We start from the raw sequence: 14,056 nt of genomic DNA, 5'->3' as shown, positions 1-14,056 counted from the left end.
GTGTTTTAGCCATGAAGTCTTTGCCCATGCCTTTGCCCTGAATGGTGTTGCCTAGGTTTTCTTCTAGGATTTTTATGATTTTGGGTTTTACCTTTAAGTCTTTAAGCCATCTTAAGTTAATTTTTGTACAAGGTGTAAGGAAGGGGTCCAGTTTCAGTTTTCTGCATCTAGCTAGCCAGTTTTCCCAGCACCATTTATTACATAGGGAATCCTTTTCCTATTGTTTGTTCTCGTCAGGTTTGTCAAAGATCAGATGGTTGTAGATGTATGGCATTATTTCTGAGGCCTCTGTTCTGTTCCATTGGTCTATATATCTGTTTTGGTACCAGCACCATGCTGTTTTGGTTACTGTAGCCTTGTAACATAGTTTGAAGTCAGGTAGCATGATGCCTCCAGCTTTGTTCTTTTTGCTTAGGATTTTCTTGGCTATATGGGCTCTTTTTTGGTTCCACATGAAATTTAAAGTAGTTTTTTTCCAATTCAGTGAAGAAAGTCAATGGTACCTTGATGGAGATAGCATTGAATCTATAAACTACTTTGGGCAGTATGACCATTTTCATGATATTGATTCTTCCTATCCATGAGCATGGAATGTTTTTCCATTTGTTTGTGTCCTCTCTTTTTTTTTTTTTTTTTTTTGAGCCGGAGTCTCGCTCTGTTGCCCAGGCTGGAGTGCGGTGGCACAATCTCGGCTCACTGCAAGCTCCGCCTCCCAGGTTCACGCCATTCTCCTGCCTCAGCCTCCCAAGTAGCTGGGACTACAGGCGCCCACCACCGCGCCCGGCTAATTTTTTGTATTTTTAGTGGAGACGGGGTTTCATCGTGTTAGCCAGGATGGTCTCGATCTCCTGACCTCATGATCCGCCCGCCTCGGCCTCCCAACGTGCTGGGATTACAGGCGTGAGCCACCGCGCCCGGCCTGTTTGTGTCCTCTCTTATTTCCTTAACCAGTGGTTTGTAGTTCTCCTTGAAGAGGTCCTTCACATCACTTGTAAGTTGTATTCCTAGGTATTTTATTCTCTTTGTAGCAATTGTGAATGGGAGTTCATTCATGATTTGGCTCTCTATTATTCATGTGTAGGAATGCTTGTGATTTTTGCACATTGATTTTGTATCCTGAGACCTTACTGAAGTTGCTGATCAGCTTAAGGAGATTTTGGGCTGAGATGATGGGGCTTTCTAAATATACAATCATGTCATCTGCAAACAGAGATAATTTGACTTCCTCTCTTCCTATTTGAATACTCTTTATTTCTTTCTCTTGCCTGATTTCCCTGGCAAGAATTTCCAATACTGTGTTGAATAGGAGTAATGAGAGAGGGCATCCTTGTCTTGTGCTGGTTTTCAAAGGGAATCCTTCCAGCTTTTGCCCATTCAGTATGATATTGGCTGTGGGTTTGTCATAAATAGCTCTTATTATTTTGACATACGTTCCATCAATACCTAGTTTATTGAGAGTTTTTAGCATGAAGGGGCGTTGAATTTTGTTGAAGGCCTTTTCTGCATCTATTGAGATAATCATGTGGTTTTTGTCATTGGTTCTGTTTATATGATGATTTACTTTTACTAATTTGTGTATGTTGAACTAGCCTTGCATCCCAGGGATGAAGCCAACTTGATTGTGGTGGATAAGCTTTTTGATGTGCCTCTGGATTCGGTATTTTATTAACTGCCAGTATTTTATTAATGATTTTCGCATCAATGTTCATCAGGGTTATTGGCCTGAAATTTCTTTTTGTTGTTGTATCTCTGCCAGGTTTTGGTATCAGGATGATGCTGGCCTCATAAAATGAGTTAGGGAGGATTCCCTCTTTTTCTATTGTTTGGAATAATTTCAGAAGGAATGGTACCATCTCCTCTTTGTACCTCTGGTAGAATTCAGATGTGAATCTGTCTGGTCCTGGGCTTTTTTTGGTTGGTAGGCTATTAACTACTGCCTCAATTTCAGAACTTGTTATTGTTCTATTCAGGGATTCAACTTCTTCCTGGTTTAGTCTTGGGAGGGTGTATGAGTCCAGGAATTTATCCATTTCTTCTAGATTTTATAGTTTATTTGCATAGAGGTGTTTATTGTATTCTCTAATGGTAGTTTGTATTTCTGTGGGATCGGTGGTGATATCCCGTTTATCATTTGTTATTGTGCCTATTTTGTTCTTCTCTCTTTTCTTTTTTATTAGTCTTGCCAGCGGTCTACCTATTTTGTTGATCTTTTCAAAAAACCAGCTCCTGGATTCATTAATTTTTTGAAGGGTTTTTCATGTCTCTATCTCCTTCAGTTCTGCTCTGATCTTAGTTATTTATTGTCTTCTGCTAGCTTTTGAATTTGTTTGCTCTTGCTTCTCTAGTTTTTTTAATTGTGAAGTTAGGGTGTCGATTTTGGATCTTTCCTGCTTTCTCCTGTGGGCATTTAGTCCTACAAATTTCCCTCTAAATACTGCTTTAGCTGTGTCCCAGAGATTCTGGTATGCTGTGCCTTTGTTCTCACTGGTTTCAAAGAACTTATTTATTTCTGCTTTAATTTTCTTATTTACCCAGTAGTCATTCAGGAGCAGGTTCTTCAGTTTCCATGTAGTTGTGTGGTTTTGAGTGAATTTCTTAATCCTGAGTTCTAATGTGATTGCACTGTGGTCTGAGAGACTATTTGTTATGATTTCTGTTCTTTTGCATTTGCTGAGGAGTGTTTTACTTCCAATTATGTGGTCAATTTTAGAATAAGTGCAATGTGGTGCTGAGAAGAATGTATATTCTGTTGATTTGGAGTGGAGAGTTCTGTAGATGTCTATTAGGTCTGCTTGGTGCAGAGCTGAGTTCAAGTCCTGAATATCCTTGTTAATTTTCTGTCTCGTTGATCTGTCTAATATTGACAGTGGGGTGTTAAAGTCTCCCATGATTATTGCATGGGAGTCTAAGTCTTTTTGTAGGTCTCCAAGAACTTGCTTTATGAATCTGGGTGCTCCTGTATTGAGTGCATATATATTCAGGATAGTTAGCTCTTCTTGTTGCATTGATCCCTTTACCATTATGTAATGGCCTTCTTTGTCTTTTTTGATGTTTGTTGGTTTAAGTCTGTTTTATCAGAGACTAGGATTGCAACCTGTTTTTTTGTTTGTTTGTTTGTTTTTTGCTTTCCACTTGCTTGGTAAATATTCCTGCATCCCTTTATTTTGAGCCTATATGTGTCTTTGCACATGAGATACATCTCCTGAATAGAGCACAACGATGGGTCTTGACTCTTTATCCAATTTGCCAGTCTATGTCTTTTAATTGGGGCATTTAGCCCATTTACATTTAAGGTTAATATTGTTATGTGTGAATTTGATCCTGTCATTATGTTGCTAGCTGGTTATTTTGCCCATTAATTGATGCAGTTTCTTCATAGTGTTGATGGTCTTTACAATTTGGTATGTTTTTGCAGTGGCTGGTACCGGTTGTTCCTTTCCATATTTAGTGCTTCATTCAGGAGCTCTTGTAAGGCAGGCCTGGTGGTGACAAATTCCCTCAGCATTTGTTTGTCTGTAAAGGATTTTATTTCTCCTTCACCTATGAAGCTTAGTTTGACTGGATATGAAATTCTGGGTTGAAAATTCTAAGAATGTTGAATATTGGCCCCCACTCTCTTCTGGCTTGTAGGGTTTCTGCAGAGAGGTCTGCTGTTGGATGATGGGCTTCAGCCCTTTGTGGGTAACCTGACCTTTCTCTCTGGCTGTGCTTAACATTTTTTCCTTCATTTCAACCTTGGTGAAACTGACAATTATGTGTCTTGGGGGTGCTCTTCTCAAGGAATATCTTTGTGGTGTTCTCTGTATTTCCTGAATTGAATTTGGCCTGTCTTGCTAGGTTGGGGAAGTTCTCCTGGATAATATCCTAAAGAGTGTTTTCCAACTTGGTTCCATTCTTCCCCTCACTTTCAGGTACATCAATCAAATGTAGGTTTGGTCTTTTCACATAGTCCCATATTTCTCGGAGGCTTTGTTCATTCTTTTTCATTCTTTTTTCTCTGATCCTGTCTTCATGCTTTATTTCATTAATTGATCTTCAATCTCTGATATCCTTTCTTCCGCTTGACCAATTCGGCTATCAATATTTGTGTATGCTTCACGAAGTTCTCATGCTGTGTTTTTCAGCTCCATTAGGTCATTTATGTTCTTCTCTAAATTGGTTGTTCTAGTTAGCAATTCCTCTAACCGTTTTTCAAAGTTCTAGCTTCCTTGCATTGGGTTAGACATGTTCCTTTAGCTCAGAGGAGTTTGTTTCACCTGTTTTTTCTCTACCCCTGAGTATCTTAGGGCTAAGAGTTGGAATAGATGTCTTTGTGTCCCATTGTTGCTTTGAAACCATTTTACTGCCACCTTCCTATAGGTTATCTCTTTCCTCAAAATTCTTTCCCTCTTCTTCCCCCCTTATTGCTAATATTTAATGTCCTCCCTCCCCTTTCATCCACTGAAAATTTTAGCTTTTGGTTCATAGTTCACGTTTCACCTCCTTCTGCTTAAAATTTTTTCCTTGCAGTTAACCCATTCTACACCTGCTTTCTCAGTTCCTTGATCTCACCTCCAACACCTTTTCTTGCATTTCACTCTGGGCACACTCCCATAGCCATTTCCCAAATTTATCAGAACCGAAGTCTGCACTATCTCTGAAATCTTGGCTGAAATATTCGACTTTTTGATTAATATCCTTTTATTTTGTGCTTTTTTTCTGTAGAACTCCTATAGCCACAATTTGTTGATTTAATGCAGACTCTCAATACCTTAACCCACTGATTTTCATTATCAATCAACCTCTTCTTTATTCTACCTTCCTATTTGACTAGCTTAAATTCTATGGGTGATTATTATGACTCTTTTGTTAATACCTAGCTTTTCTTCTTTATTCATTCCGCTTGGAGAGGTAGAGAAACTTGTCTGATTGGAAAATTTGGGAAGAATATACTGGGCATGGTTAGCTCAATTCATTCCTTTTACCTGTTCTCTGCAGGTGGGTAATAAACCCATAAATTTCTCTGTAATCCTCTGACCTTGTGCCAAGATGGGAAGAGGCCTGCCCTGGTGCAGTGCTGCACTGTGGGTGGGTGAATGTGCTAATTCTGGGGTTTGGTATTAGGAAACTCATTTGCCCACACATGTAAAGTATATTCATTAATATATCAGCTTAATAAAGGTGATAATTTGGCTTCTTCTATCTTATTTCTTTGTCTCCTTTCTCGGTTGTTCAGAACTCTAGCAGGGAAGATTTTGGTTAATTTAGTTTCCTCAAAGTCCTCAAATTCATACCTCCCTTCTCTCTTCTCTATATTGTTAATATAAACATGAGCAGTATTTTATGAATTATTCTGCACTTTATTCTTTTCGCTTAATTATATATCTTAGAATTCTTTCCCTATCATCACAGACAAATTTACTTATTTCTTTTAATAGATACATAGTATTTCAATATGTAGTAGTACCCCAAAAATGTATCATTTATTGAGACAGTGTTGCTATTGATGAACATTTTGGTTTTCTGTCATTTGATAATACAAAGTGCTACAACTGAAATTACTATATATACATTTTCTGTGTGCATGAGAGGAGAGGTTTTTCTGTGTGCACTTTAGGAGAGGTTTCACACTAAATTTATAATTATAAACTTCAATTGAGACAGTTAACATGACCTGGAAATATTATTTTATTTACCAAGTAAGTGCAGTTTTCCACTTTGAGTCAATTATTTTATACCTTCCTTCCCACTCACCTGATGACAATATTTTATATTTAATTTGAGGGAATTCATCAGACAGGAGCACTCTCATCTTCCCACTATCAAAATTTGTAAACTTAACTATGTATGCCATCTTTTCTTTCCTTCCCTAGCAATGAAGGATATGTTCCTTCTCCCACCATTTGTGTTCTGGATCCTACTTCTACTTTCCTCAAGCCCTTCATCTTTTCAGTTACGCCTTCCCTGTCCTGTATCACCACTCTTTCCCATCCACATTTAAAAAGAATGCTTTTTAAAGCCTTTCACTATTTGTTATCCTCTAGCTACCACCATTTCTATGAATCCTTTCACAGTAAAACTTCTGAAAAATTAGCTTTATTTCTCACTTCTTATCAGTTCTTCAACTCAGTCCTGACTGGTTACTATACTCATCACTTCACTGGCACTTCTCTTATTAGAGTCATCAACGATGTACACGCTGTCAGATGTAAAAGATATGTCTGTGTCTTCATTTAGCCCAGCTTCTTAGCACCTTTTAAAATACTTAAAGACTTTTTCCTTGAACACTCTTCTTGGCTGTCTTCAGAGAAATTGCGGAAACCATATTCTCTTGGTTTCTCAACTACTTCACTACCTGTTCCTTCTCAGTCTGTTTATCTTTCTTTACCTTTTCTCTAAATACTGAAGTAAATTACAGTTCAGTTCTAGGCTCACTCTTCTTCATACATTTTTTATACATTTTCTTCCTAAGTAATCTCATTAATTACCAGAGTTCTTTTTTTTTTTTTTTTGAGACAGGATCTGTGTTGCCCAGGCTGGAGTGCATTGGTACGATCATAGCTCATGGCAGCCTCCCCCTTCCCGGGTCTCAGGTAATTGTCCTGCCTTAGCCTCCCAAGTAGCTGGGACCACAAGCACGCACCACCACGCCTGGCTACTTTTGTATTTTTTGTAGAACCAGGGTTTCATCATGTTGCCTAGGCTAGTCTCAAACTCCTGGATTCAAGCCATCTGCCCACCTCAGCTGCCCAAAGTGCCGAGATTACAGGTGTGAGCCACTGTACCCAGCTTTATTACCAGTGCTTTTAATTCCCATCTATAGACTGATAAGTCCAAAATTTATATCTCCAACTCAGAATATCTTTTTTTTTTTTGAGACAGAGTCTCACTCTGTTTTCCAGGCTGAATGCAGTAGCATGATCATAGCTCACTGCAGCCTGAAACTCCTGGGCTTAAGTGATCCTCCCACCTTTCCCTCCTGAGTAGCGAGGACTACAGGTTCATGTCCAGCTAATTTTTGTATTTTTGTTTTTAAATAAAGACAGGGTGTTGCTACAGATGTTGCCCAGGCTGGTCTTGAACTCCTGGCCTCAAGTGATCCTCCCACCTAAGCCCGAAGCACTGGGATTACAGGTGTGAGTCACCATGCCCAGCCCAGAACTTTTCTTTTCACATATTCTGTTATTTAGGTAGAGTTGTATCATACAAGCATTTAATTTACATGCTGACTTTGAACGCTCTTCTTAATGTAAGATTTAAATTTTAACTGACATATCCACTTGGGTGTCTCACAGACACTCAATATGTCCAAAATGGATATCTTTGTTTTCCCTTAAACCTGTCCCTACTACCTTCAAACTTCCTTGTCTCAGTCAATCAATCCAGCATCCTCCCAAATTCTGATTACCAAGATTACCCATAAATCTTGGTGTGATATGTACTTAAAATAAAATCCACACTTCTTACCATGACCTAAACATTGTATGACCTATGTGTTATCCATATTTCCAATGTCATCTCTTTCCATTTTCCCTTTTGCCCATGGTGTTTCAGCCATACTGGTCTTTGATTGCCTAGAACAACCCACCTCTGCAGCTTTAGGGCTTTTGCCTTTCTCTGCCTGATTCATTCTTCTGCTGTTTTTTGGCTAGGTCCTTATTTTTTCAGGTCTCAATTTGCACCTGTCTAAAGTCTTTCCTGACTTTTCTATTTAAGGTAGGTTATCCTCTTCCCACTACTATATTCTTATCTCAGCCTTTTGTGGAGTTTAACTTGAATGTATTGATCTAAAACTCAAAGAAGAAGGCATGTACTAATTAGGGAAGAATGCACATAGGCATAGGTAAATTTAGGGGACAGATGGTGTATTCATCTGTTCTCACACTGCCAATAAAGGCATACCCAAGACTGGGTAATTTATAAAGGAAAGAGGTTTAATTGATTCACAGTTCCACATGGCTGGGGATGACTCATAATCATGGCTGAAGGTGAATGAGAAGCAAAGTCACGTCTTACATGGCAGCAGGCAAGAGAGCCTGTGCAGGGGAACTCCCCTTTACAAAACCATCATATCTCATGCGAACTATCACAAGAACAGCACGGGAAAGACCTGCCCCCATGATTCAACTACCTCCCACAGGGTCCCTCCAACAGAATGTGGGAATTATGGGAGCTACAATTGAAGATGAGATTTGGGTGGGGACACAGCAAACCACATCAGATAGACAAGATATTGAGTTTCCTGCGAAGAAGGAAACAGGGCTGTCAGTTGAGAGTAGGGGCCTTGAGAATGGTAGAACTTTGTAATAGCTACTTGGGGTGAGAGGTGACGTGAGATAGGGCATTTTCACCAAATAATTGGCAGAGTATTGTGTAAGAGAATTGGCAGAGTATTAAGGCTCCAGCTGAGACCAGTGTGAATTTTTTCCACAAGCTCAGGTGTGCAAAAAATACCACGTTATTTTTTTAAAGGCAATTTAAAATTAATTCTAAACCTCAAGTTAATGAGGGTGGAGGGTAATCCATTCTCAGTCATTATTGAGACTCCCAGAGTTGTCCAAAAGCCACAGGTATTGTGGAGCCCCCTTTTGACATCCAGATATAAATTATCAGCTCATAATGCTTACTGCTGAAATAACCATTGCTACCAACCCTTGACCAGCCCTTTAGATCCAATAACTGCTGCCTGCTTGGGGAATAGAAATATGTTTCTAGTTAGTAGTTCCTGTGCCTCTAGTCCAGCTTTCCTACATATCCTCTGATGTCTTACCACATCTCTGGTACTAACATTCTGGGATCTGACAACTTCTGACCTTTCCCAACAAAAGATGTAATATCATGGTTATAACTGTGCCTGGAGAAGCAGATAAAAAGAAAAATTTAAATAGTGTTCTAAGCCAGATTGGAGAGAGTCGTGGAGCATATAGTTAACTCTAATAATTCGCTAAGAGATGAGCTGCAAGCTAGTGGGAAGTACAGAATCCTATTTTGCCAAATCAGGTAATTAAGTTTTGAAAACATTTACTGTAAAACTTTATAAAATGTGCAATTTGAAATATGTTAGCAACACATTTCCTGGGAAACTAAATTCTAGAGGATCAGCTTGAGTATAGTCTCAGCAGTTGACACAGCAAGCAGAGCTCAGCTGCAGTGGATTAAGGATGGCTGCAAATTCTTTGACATTCCTCCCATGGAGAAATGGGGTCTAATTCCTTAATCCTTTAATCTAGACTGGATTTAGTGACTTGCTTCATCAATGGAATACACCCAAATAACATTTTGGAATTTCTGAGACTGTCATAAAAAGCTGAAGGGCTTCTATTGGGCTTCCTGAAATGCTCCCTTTTGGATCCCTGAGCAGCCATGTGAGTTTAACTACTCTGCAGGAGAGAGTATGTGAAAAGGAACCTACCTAAGCCCAGCCTCCTTGTCATCCACAGGAAGACACCAGACAAATGAGTTACACTGTTTTGGACTCCCCAACACAACCCAGCCACCGGCTGAATGCCACCAAATTACCTTCTAGTTAAAGGTTTATGGAGCAAACGAATCACCTATTCAATATCTGCTTGAATTTCTGACTCAAAATACATCAGGTATAAAATGATGGTTTTTTTAAGCCACTAAGTATTGGGGGAGTTTATTATAAAGCAATAGATAATTTTGAAAATAAATAGAACAAGCTGAAGTCCCAATAAGAACTCCATGGTTTCATTTATTTCTTTGATAGAATGGTCTTGGAAGTAACATCTAATTTTGACTGAGGTATCATCTCTAACCAGTGATCTATAAAGCAGTTTGGGATCTCTAGCCTGCCCATGATCATATATATATACACACACACACACATAAACATATATAACATATATATAAACATATATATGTGTGTATATGCCCCATAGGTAAGTCAATTTACAATGATGAAGTAAATCGAATTCATAATAATAACGGTTAGGTTTAGTGATAAATTTTGTAATTACTGCTGTTATGTTTGTGGATTTTTTTTCTTTCTTTGAGACAGGTTCTTGCTTTGTCACCCAGGCTGGAGTGCAGTGGTACAATCATGACTCATTGCAGCCTCAATCTCCCAGGCTCAAAAGATCCTCCCACCTCAGCCTCCCAAGTAGCTGGGATTAGAGGCATGTACCAACACACCCAGCTAATCTTGTATTTTTTGCAGAGACAGAGTCTCACTATGTCACCCAGGCCCGTTTCAAACTTCTAACCTCAAGTGGTCCTCCAACCCTGGCCTCCCAAAGTGCTGAGATTACAGGCATGAGCAAACACCCCCAGCCTGTTATTTTAAGTATTTAAAAAGTTAAAGAGGATTTGATATATTAGCTTGTGGTTTAAATTAGAAAACTTTAAGACAATTTGATGCTAGACTTAAGATTTTAATTTGAAATATGTAAGATAATTAAATGTTTAAATAGTGCTTGGATGTTTAAGATAGCCCTGATTGAACACATGAATGAGTTTCATTCATTAGACTAATAATAGTTATAAATCTTAGATTTTGCTTATTGAAACAAGTCTGCCTTGTTAGTTGTTTGAAGTGGCTCAGATAAACATATATCTTAAATTTGTCAATATAGTTTACAATGGTTAAGATAATTTTTTTGTAAGTGGGGGATTAACTGTTTAAGGAATTTTAATATTGAACTTATAAATTAATTGAACATTAATCAAGAATAAATGAAAGGATTTTTATCCTCCAGCAGATTGGTAATGATTAAAAAGGTTGGGGAAGATGAAGACCATGTTGCTTGAGGGAATGTAAAGCAGTAGAATCATTTGAAACACTATTTGGTATTCCTTACAACCCAGTGATTCTACTCCTAGATATTTACCCTAAAAAGATTCCTACATGTATACACTAAGAGATGTGTCCAAGAATGTTCACAGTACCCTTGTTTGCTATAGCAAGACAAAACAAAACAAAAACTGAAAATAACCCAAATGTCTATTCACGGGAGCAGGGTCATATAAATTGTTATTTATTCAAATTATGGAATATTATAAAGCAGTGAAAAACAAGTTAACTATAACCAGATGGAATAACTTTGGTGAGTCTTGGAAACATAATGTTGAGTAAAAAAAGCAAATTACAAACAAATGTAAAACATGACACCATGTAAGTTTGAAAGCAGACAACTGAACAATATGGTTTAGGAATACACACATACATTTGTGGGCAAAGCTATTATAGATAGATCTAAGCATGTTCTACCAAGAAAAAAAAAACCAATTATGGAAAGCAAGGGAACTGTAAATGTGAAAATAAAAAAGGTAGTTATTTTTGGAAGGAGTGGCAGAGGAAGAGAATGTAATCAGGAGGGGCTCAAAGGACCTGAAAGGCAATGTTCCTTTTCTTAAGCTGGTTTGTGGCTACGTGGATGTTTATTATTATTATTATTTGGTTTTTCTTGAGACAGGGTCTCGCTCTGTCACCCAGGCTGGAGTGCAGTGGTACGATCACAGCTCAATGCAGCCTTGACCTCCCAGGCTCACGTGATCTTCCCACCTCCGCCTCACAGGTAGCTGGGACTACAAGCCTTTGCCACCACACCCAGTTCATTTGTTTATTTTTTGTAAGGACAGGCTCTTTCTGTGTTCTCAAGTTGGTGTTGAACTCCTGGACTCAAGCAATTCTCCTGGCCTCGGGCTCTCAGGGTGTTGGAATTACAAGCATGAGCCACCACACCCAGCAACTGTATTATTCTTTAAATCATATATGTATACAGTTTTATAGGGCCGGGCCCATGGCTTATGCCTCTAATCCCAGCACTTTGGGAGGTCAAGGCAGGTGGATCACCTGAGGTCAGGAGTTCGAGACCAGCTTGGCCAACATGGTGAAACCCCATCTCTACTAAAAATACAAAACATTAGCCAGGTGTGGTGGCAGGCACCTGTAATCCCAGCTACTTGGGAGGCTGAGGCAGGAGAATCACTTGAACCCAGGAGGCAGAGGTTGCAGTGAGCCATGATCACACCATTGCACTCCAGCCTGGGCAGCATGAGTGAAACTCCAGCTCAAAAAAAAAAAAAAAAAAAAAAAAAATATATATATATATATATATATGTATATAAAAATATATATATGTATATAATTTTATGTGTCATTTTATATATGTGTGTACACACATACATACACATATATTTTTCTGTAGTATTGTAACCAAGCGGCTTAGCTTCCAACCATGTTTTAAAACTTCTTTTCTTTCTTCCTTTCTCCTCAGTCTCATGATGTAGCTTTGAGACAGACTACAATTGTTTATTTCTTCCTCTTGAAATATAGCCTCAGAATGTGCTGTGAACCTCCACTGCCTTCCCTTTCCCACTTTATGCTCCTATGCCTTATGCATATTTATTAACCCAAATGCTTGTTAATGCACACCATGCTCACTTACCTGGTCATATCTTTCTTTAGAAGCTTCAGGGGCTGGATCCTGACATGAACCAGACACCTCCAGAATTCTATCCCAAGCAAAAGATTACTTCAAGGCCAGAACTCACTCCCTGCTGGAGACTGACTACAAGATCCACTGAGATTGATTTGTAACCTGATTGGGCCCACAGTGATGCTAGCCCCTTCACCAGATGGAACAATAATTCCAGACAAGTTATCAGAGCAGGTCACACCACTTGACACCTTCTCGCCCCCTTGCCTCTCCTGCATTCCAAACCCCTCTCTTTAAAATCCCCATGTTCCCTCCGTAAACTGGACAGTGCCAATTGTTGGAAAGAATTCTGGCACTCTTTTCCTTCTTAGCATGGATAAAAAGATTCACCCTCTTTTTATCACACCTCACTCTTGTTATTTTGGCTTCTTTCTACAAGTGGTGAGCAACCGGGCCCCCTTTGCTGGTTATAGTATGAACTATTTTACTTTTTTTAAATCTACAATAAAATAAAATACATTCATTAGATTTCAAAGTGGTGTTTAATGGTTTAAGAAAAACTAGTTTTACATTTGCAACTTGAATATATTAGATATTATTAAAAGCACCACAATTGTTAAGTACTGCAGTACCTTTTCATCTTTGAAAGCCCTTTAGAACATTTGAAAATTCCACTGGCATAGTTGATACCTTTCTGGCTGTCTTTTCCCCCTCCCCATTGGGAGCACCTACCATAATATTGATAGAGTCAGGAGGCAGGGAAATTCTTAGCAGAAGAGGGTGGGTATCTGGTGAGGGCCCCACTCTCAAGCCTGGAACCTGGCCCAAAGTGTGAACATGCATTCTTGTTTTCCTGCTCAAATGTTGCCTTTTCCAAAACCACCCATGGCCTGCCCCACCCCCATCCTGTGCCCATAAAAACCCCAGTCTCCACCAGCAGAGAGCAGAGAAGAGGAGAAGCAGCTGGATGTCAGAGACTGCAGTTTGATGTTGGAGAAAAGCAGCTTGACTTCAGAGGGACAGCTTGACAGCATGGATTCAGAGAGGAGAAGATCACCTTCCTGCTCCGTCCCCTTTCCAGCTCCCTTTCCCACTGAGAGCCACTTACACAGGCAATAAAATCCTCTGCATTCACCACCCTTCAATTCATTCATGCAACCTGATTTTTTTCCGGATGCTGAACATGAGCTCAGGTACCATGGGTGCAGATGCAAAAGGCTGTCACACTGACCCTGTGCCCTTGCTGGCAGAAAGCAGCTGCCTCATGCAAAAAGGCAGAGGGCCACTGAGCTGTCAACACGTAAGCCATCTGCAGATGGCAAAGGTAAAAGAGAGCTGACTGTAACACTCCTGGGGCTTCAGGGGTCGCCAGTTCCCCTTGCCTGGATGCTGCTTCAGGAACCACATGGAGTTTTGCTCCTGCTGGTGCCCAAAAGCACTCACGCCAGCTCCTGCACCCACTCACCTGTGTGCTCCCTCCTTTTGAGGGGTTGAGCACAACCCCTCACAGTTTGAGTAAGTGGAGTTTGCCCCTGTGAACACCAAAGTGGCTGGCTAACTCCAGAGCCCATACTCCAGATCCTGCCTGTGAAGGGATCAGGGAAAACTTCCTGCTTCAATATCTTAGATGAATTTTGGCTTTTACAAAAAATAGAAAGAGCTTGTTGAATATAAGT

The 14,056-nt window shown here is 39.6% G+C and overlaps 1 long non-coding RNA gene across 1 annotated transcript in view; it reads left to right on the top strand.

The window, feature by feature from the left end:
• Window positions 1-12,908, top strand: part of LOC109026024 (uncharacterized) — a 32,399-nt gene extending 19,491 nt beyond the window's left edge. The window contains exon 3 of the long non-coding RNA XR_002005033.4: window positions 12,410-12,908. This is a non-coding gene — a long non-coding RNA (uncharacterized lncRNA). The remainder of the gene's footprint in view (window positions 1-12,409) is intronic.
• The last annotated feature ends 1,148 nt before the right edge of the window (window positions 12,909-14,056 follow it).

Source organism: Gorilla gorilla, chromosome 11, assembly GCF_029281585.2.
Source record: "Gorilla gorilla gorilla isolate KB3781 chromosome 11, NHGRI_mGorGor1-v2.1_pri, whole genome shotgun sequence".
NCBI lineage: Eukaryota > Metazoa > Chordata > Mammalia > Primates > Hominidae > Gorilla > Gorilla gorilla.
This window is presented reverse-complemented; position numbering and strand designations above follow the sequence as displayed.